Below are 7,756 nucleotides of genomic sequence, written 5' to 3'. Positions count from 1 at the left end.
AAATACTCCTCCATTAGAGTTTTGTTGGCTTTGGTAGCATAGTTGAATTTGGAACTAGTTCAGTTAGATGTAAAAACTACATTTTTACTTGGAGACTTGGAAGAGAAAATCTATATGACTCAGCCAGAAGGATTCAAAGTTGCTGAAAAGGAAAATATGGTGTGCAAACTTGAAAAATCGTTGTACGGATTGAAACAATCTTCTAGATAATGGTACAAATGATTTGACAAGTTTATGTTGCGGCAAAAGTACAGAAGAAGCAAATACGATCATTATGTATATTTGCGCAAGCTTGAAGATGGATCTTTCATATATCTTCTCCTATACGTTGATGATATATTGATAGCTTCCAAAAGTCAAGAGGAAATTGAGAAGTTGAAGATTCAACTAAGAAAGGAGTTTGAGATGAAGGATTTAGGTGAGGCGAAGAAAATTCTTGGCATGGAGATAAAAAGAGATAGACACTCAAAGAAACTCTATCTATCTCAGAAAGAATACTTAAAGAAAGTAATAGATCAATTTGGCATGAATGAGAACACGAAGTCGGTTAGCACTCCTCTTGCTCCTCACTTTAAGCTGAGTGTTGCTATGTCGCCGAAGAATGAAGCTGAACGAGAGTATATGTCAAGAGTTCCATATGCGAATGCCGTTGGTAGCTTGATGTATGCAATGGTTTGCACAAGACCTGATATTTCACATGCTATCGGAGTTGTAAGCAGGTATATGCATGATCCAGGAAAGGAGCATTGGCAAGCTGTGAAATGGATTCTACGGTATATTTGTAATACTGTAGATGTTGGATTGATTTTTAAGATGGAAGATAGTTAGTATCTAGTTGGATATTATGACTCGAATTATGCGGGTGATTTGGACAAGCGTAAATCAACTACTGGTTATGTTTTCACTTTTGCAAATGCACCAGTTAGTTGGAAATCTACTTTGCAGTCAATGGTTGCTTTGTCTACTACTAAGGCAGAGTACATGGCAATTACGAAGGTTGTAAAGGAGGCAATTTGGCTTCAAGATCGCTTAGAGATCTTGGTATTGTCAAAAAAGCATCACACTATTTTTTGATAGTCAGAGTGCTATAGAATTAGCAAAGAACCAAGTTTATCATGCAAGGACGAAGCACATTGATGTTCGATATCACTTTGTACGAGATATTATAGAAGAAGGTGGAGTCATGGTGCAGAAAATTCGGACTACAGACAACCCTGCCGATATGCTTACAAAAGTAGCCACTGCAATCAAGTTTCAACATTGTTTGAACTTGATCAACATTGTTGAACTTTAAAGATTGAAGTTGAAGACACAATTAAAATTTATCAGTAAGAGAAAATTGCAAAAGTGGAATCTTACCAAGGTGGAGATTTGTTGAATTTTGACAAGATTAATGTGAACTAGTATGAACATTTGAAGCCTCCTTTTAGGAAGAAATTGGTAGATACATTTTTCATGCATTTACATTGCATGTTCACACTTAATATGATGTCATGCATGACATTATTAAGGCCATTTCCCTTCTATAAATAGCAAGGTTTTTGTTCATTTGTAAATATCTCTCACTTGCCTTCTTATCTCCGAAGGCATTTGAATCTTCTTTCTCTCTTATAGTATTTCACTTATATTTTTGGAGTGAAATAAATTTGAGTTGATTGTGTCCGAGGACTAGGCAAAAATTAAATTTTGCCGAACCTCGTTAATTTCTGGTGTTCATTTTATTATTGTCTCATTAACTATTTATTAGCTACTTTTAGATATAGTAGTTGTGATTTCATCACTCTCTATATATTCGAATTCCGCAACATCTCCATTTTTGAAATAAGAAGAAGAAGAAGATGGGAAAAGGAAGGCTATGGAGCAAATAGAGGAAGCCTGTGTTAACTGTGGCTTCTTCCAGATTGAGAATCATGGAATTCCTTTGGAGTTGCTAAACAGAAGAATGGATTTGTACAAGATCTTCATTGTTTCTTCAGATGAAGATAAACTCTTGGTCTCTCCCAAGCCTGGAGGTACTGTACCACCTACTGGTTATTCACAACATTCGGACGAGAAGTATTGATTCTTAATGCATCCTCTGGCGTCAATGTCTACCCCAAAAATCCACCTCAATTCAAGTATGTCTTCATATTCTCTTCCTCATTCCTCAAACTTATACACTTCCAAATTGGTTTGATTAGTTCTAGAAAATAATTTAGGATAAAAATCGTGTATTCGGATTTGTTTCAGATCTTTTCTGAATTCCGAACATATTTTGAATTGATTTTTTAATCCAAATTTGATGTTAATGGAAAGCTATTGCTTTTTAATTTTATAAGAATTAAACAAATAGATACCTGTATCAGAAGGGATTCGGTACGGTATTGGAAATTCCACAATCACTTCAGCCTGTTTGGCCAAGATGGAGAAATCAGCTTATTTTGAAAGTGTTTTTTTAAAAAAATGCTTTTGAAAAAAAATACTTTCATAGAGATGCAGTTTGTGTTTGGATAATCACTCTGAAAAGCACTATTGAGCAATAACTTGTGTTTGACCAAACTTTTCAGAAAGTGTTTTTAAGTATCAAATTAAATAAGGACATGAATAGATTTACTTAATAGTGAATATTATAAGTAAATAAATAATCTTAAAAATTTGTTATTACAGGCAATAATTAAATCTTTTCATTTTATTTAAGTAAAATATAAAAATAAAATTTAAAAGTACTTAATTCTTTTAATATAAGTTAAATATATTAAAAATCATTCAACAAATATAAAAGTATTCACCCCTAAAGTCACTATTTATTAGAAAGCTATCCTAAAAATAATAAAAAATATTTATACATTAATATCCTAAGTATTAGATTTAATGGTTATTTTGGTATATACTATATTTTGTTAAGGGTATTTTTAGTAAGAAGAAAAGTCAAAATTGCTTCTGCTTTTGGGAAGAAGCTACTTTTTCTGCTTCTCAAAAACTGTTTCTGCTTCTTCCCAAAAAGCTTGGCCAAACACCTCAAGTTAGGGGGAAAATGCTTTTGAGAAAAGAAAAAAAAAGTATTTTTGGCCTCTTGAGAAGCTTGGCCAAACAGGTTATAAATTAGTCAAAATTGAATCAAGGGAGAACCCAGCCCGAGCAAAGAGTAACTCTGTCATGGTGCTTCCAGAAGAACAAAAATAATTTGCATTTTCGTCTTTGTTTAATTTGTAAAAAGAATCTTTACTTTTTTGTATTGGACTAATAAGATGAACTTAAATGAAGCTAACATGGACATTGAGGATCATATGGTCGATCTAATTTACTTGGAATTGAGGCATAATTGTTATTATTGTCACAGTCTTAACTTCTTTTGTGGAATACTTTTGAATTTTGATATTCTTAGATAAGTTTTGGAGGAGATGATTTCGCACTTCACCAAATTAGGGGTTCTATTGGAGAGCATCATAAGTGAGTGTTTGGGCCTCCCTCCTAACACATGCAATATTCAACAACAATCGGTCATGGGATTTATTGATTGGTCTCCACTTTTTTTCAGCAACAGAAGCTGAAGACAATGGGAAATCTGCACATGAAGATGGCAACTGCATTACTTTTGTTTACCAGGATGAAGTTGGAGGCCTTCAAGTGCAAAATGATGGGCAGTGGATTCCAATAGAACCTTCCAAAGACAAACTAGTTGTTAATATAGGTGATGTGATTCAGGTAAATCTCAGTTGGTATGAGAGTTAATTACCATTATCCCAAAACTAAAAGAATAAGTTATTTAATATTTGATTTTTTTTTGTGATATGTATGGGAAAAGATGTTTAGCAACAATAAATTTAAGAGTGCAACTCATAAAGTGGTGAGAGTGAGAGGGAAAAGCCGCTACTCGTGTGCATTCTTCTATAACTTGCAAGGAGACAAGTGGGTTGAGCCATTACCACAATTCACAAAGGAAATTGGAGAGTCACCCAAGTACAAAGGATTTTTCTACAAAGCATATGTGCAGCGGATAGCAAGAAAATGGACTCATCCACCCGCTAGACCTGAAGATCTCATCCATATAACCCACTATTCAATTTCTAATTAGAGAACTCTATGTTGTGATATTTCCAAAAATTGGACAAATGTCCTTCCATGTGGCAATCTTGCATGGGAAATTCAAGACAAGTGTTATACACTTGTCATTCTCTATGCTTCTCTTATAGCCTATAAATAGGCCTTCAAAATAGCCATCAATGATCAGTATCTTTTCCCTTGCCTTTTCGTTCCTCTTCAAGCTTCCTTTTCTTTCCTCCTTAAACTTTTGTAGTCTACTTTCTTTGTTCCCCTCTTTTTAAATAGCTGAATTTGTAATTTAATATTTTGCTGATTCATGTATCCTCCTAAATAGAAGTAGGCTTGTTTAATCCTGGAGAGACATTTCATACTACTGAAATAGTTTCTTAGGACAGTGCCCAGCATGACTCAAGTCAATTCGTGTATCCGCTTACAAAGAATATTGAAACAGTGTTATTATTGAAATTTTTGCTCTCATTTCCTACGATCTAAGAAACTATGGCAAATAACACTGATGCTGAAAGTACTACTGATACTACCAATATTGGCGCTACCTCCACTGCCCCAGTTCCAGTTGCACTATCATATGCCAGGCCATTTCCAGATGTGTCGAATATCGACATTTTTGCCAATAAAAATTTCAAGCGTTGGCAAGAACGTATTTTCTCACTACTTGATATCCATGGTGTTGCACATGCACTGTTGCATCCGCAACCTAGTCCAAACACTGATAATAAAATAGTAGAATCTTGGCAACATGCCAACAAGGTATGTCATCATACTATATTACAAACTATTTTAAATGAACTGTTTGACGTGTATTGCAGTTACAAGGAAGCAAAAGCTATCTGGGAAGCCTTAATTAAAAAATTCACTACTGAAGATGCTACAAAACAAAAATTTATAGTAGAAAAATTTTATCAATGGCAGATGAGAGATGATAAAGAGATGAACGTACAAATCACCGAATATCAAAAATTGCTAGAAGACTTGAAGGTTGAGGGGATGTCATTACCAGAAAAGTTTGCTGCTGGAGTGGTGATTGAGAAGCTGCCTGACTCATGGAGTGACTACAAAAATAACTTAAGGAAGATTCCAATTTCACCATTGAGGAAATTGTGACCCACATCCTAATTGAAGATTCCAACAGAAAAGAATCTGCCAAAACTAGGATGACAGCTCTTAAAGCAAACTTAGTGCAAAGCAACACCAACAACCGTAAAAGGTACGAGAATAAGTCTCAAGATTGCAAGCCTAAAAATCCTAACCTTAAAAGAAAAAAGGGCTCTTGTTTTGTTTGTGGAAAACCAGGCCATCATGCCTCACAGTGCAGGTACAGAGCATGAAATAACAAAGGAAAAACTAATACTCCTAAGGCTAACTTAGCTGAAGGAGGTGATATTATTGCAGCTGTCATTTCTCAAGTAAACATTGTAGCACGTGCAAAAGAATATGTGGTAGACTCTGGGGCTACTCGGCACTTTTGTGCAAATCGAGAAGCATTTTCCTCTTATACTCCTATAGAGGATGATAGAGAAGAGGTCTACCTTGGAGACTCAAGTACTACCAAAGTCTTGGGTAAGGGTAAAGTTCTCCTGAAACTCACTTCGGGAACTTTAGCCCTTGTTGATGTACTGCATGTTCTTACTATGAGGGAAAACTTGATCTCTTTATCCTTATTGGGAAGAGCCGGAGTGAAAGTGTCATTTGAATATGATAAGATCATAATGACCAAAAATAATATATTTGTGGGAAAGGGCTATTATAACCAAGGACTCTTTGTACTAAATATTTCTGATATTATCAATGGAAATACATCTACTACCTAAAGAAAATGCAGTCACTAGGATTAATATCTGGTTTAGACTCAAATAATATTGATAAGTGTGAAATATGTGCTGAAGCTAAAAGTACCAGAAAGACTTATTTTTCTGTAAATAGAGAAACTGAATTATTATCCTTGATTCACACTGACTTAGGCAATTTAAAATAAACCATGACCAGAGGTGGTGAAAGGTATTATGTGAGATTTATTGATGATTTTTCCAGATATACTAAGTTGTATTTGCTTAGAAATAAAGATGATGCCTTTAATGCTTTTATTTCTTATAAAACTGAGGTTGAAAATCAACTTAGTAGAAAAATCAAGAGAATTAGATCTGATAGAGGTGGAGAATATTTATCTTTGAATGTTTTTTGTGAAAAAGAAGGAATAATTCATGAAGTAACTCTGCCTTATTCACCCGAGTCAAATGGAGTAGCTGAAAGAAAAAATAGAACATTAAAAGAGATGATGAACTCTATGTTAGTTAGTTCTAATACTCCTAATAATTTGTGGGGTGAAGCTATTTTATCTGCATGTCACTTACAAAATAGAATACCACATAGAAGAACTGGCAAAACTCCGTATGAATTGTGGAGGGGTTATAAACCTAACTTGAAGTATTTAAAAGTGTGGGGGTGCCTTGCTAAAGTTCTTTTGCCTGAACCTAAAAAGAGAAAAATAGGTTCTAAAACTGTTGATTGCATACTTATTGGATATGCTGAACATAGTGATGCATATAGATTTCTTGTTTTAAAAAGTGATGTGCTTGATTGCAATACTATAATTGAGACAAAGAATGCTGAGTTCTTTGAATATATTTATCCACTGTCTGATAAAATTTCTCATACACCTGTTGAAACAAATAATAAAATTACCTCTAATGAGGAACTGAGAAGGAATAAAAGGCTTAGGAAAGAATATTTTTCTTATAGGAATGATTTTCAGACTTTTCTTGTCGATAATGAACTATAAAATTATTTTGAAGCTATAACTTCTTCAGAAGCTAATTATTGGAAAGAGGCAATAAAAGTTGAAATCGATTCTATTTTAAAAAATAAAACATGGATTTTAACAGATTTACCTCCTGGTGCAAAGCCTATTGGTTGTAAATGGATTTTCAAAAAGAAATTTAATCCTGATGGATCTTTAGATAAATATAAAGCTCGGTTAGTAGCAAAAGAATTTTTTCAAAAATAAAATATAAATTATTTTGATATATTTGCACCAGTGACTAGAATTTCTTTTATTCGAGTTTTAATTGCATTAGCTTCTATCCATAAGCTTTTTATCCATCAAATGGATGTCAAAACAGCTTTTTTAAATGGTGATTTAGAAGAAGAAATTTATATAGTTCAACCTAAAGGTTGTGTCATTCCTGGACAAGAAAATAAAGTTTGTAAATTAATTAAATCTCTTTATGGCCTTAAACAAGCTCCTAAGCAGTGGTATGAGAAGTTTGAACAAGTCTTACTGAGAGACGGTTTTTATTCAGTGGAGGTGGATAAATGTGTTTGTACTAAAGTGGTAGACAATGATTATGTGATAATATGTCTATATGTTGATGACATGCTTATATTTGGTAAAAGTTTAAATATTGTGCAAAGTATTAAATTATTTCTGTCTGCTAATTTTGATATGAAAGATCTAGGTGAAGTAAATACAATATTGGGAGTTAAAGTTATAAGGAGTGAAGATGGAATAATATTGTCACAAGAACATTATGTTGAGAGACTTCTTAAAAAGTTTGAATATTTTAATATCACATCTGTGAGCACTCCTTTTGATGCTAACTCTCAGTTGAAAAGGAATAATGATGACCCAATTGTTCAGTCTAAATATGCACATATTATTGAGAGTCTGATGCATTTAATGAATTTTACAAGGCCTGATATAGTCTATGATGTGTGT

At 33.6% G+C, this 7,756-nt stretch overlaps 1 pseudogene; it reads left to right on the top strand.

The window, feature by feature from the left end:
* The first annotated feature begins 234 nt into the window (after positions 1-234).
* Positions 235-5,776, top strand: LOC142179829 (1-aminocyclopropane-1-carboxylate oxidase-like; annotated as a pseudogene).
* Positions 5,777-7,756: the final 1,980 nt, after the last annotated feature.

This window comes from Nicotiana tabacum, chromosome 4 (assembly GCF_000715075.1).
Source record: "Nicotiana tabacum cultivar K326 chromosome 4, ASM71507v2, whole genome shotgun sequence".
Classification (NCBI taxonomy): Eukaryota; Viridiplantae; Streptophyta; class Magnoliopsida; order Solanales; family Solanaceae; genus Nicotiana; species Nicotiana tabacum.
Note: the sequence above shows the minus strand (reverse complement) of the source record. Positions and strands in the feature narration are given on the sequence as shown.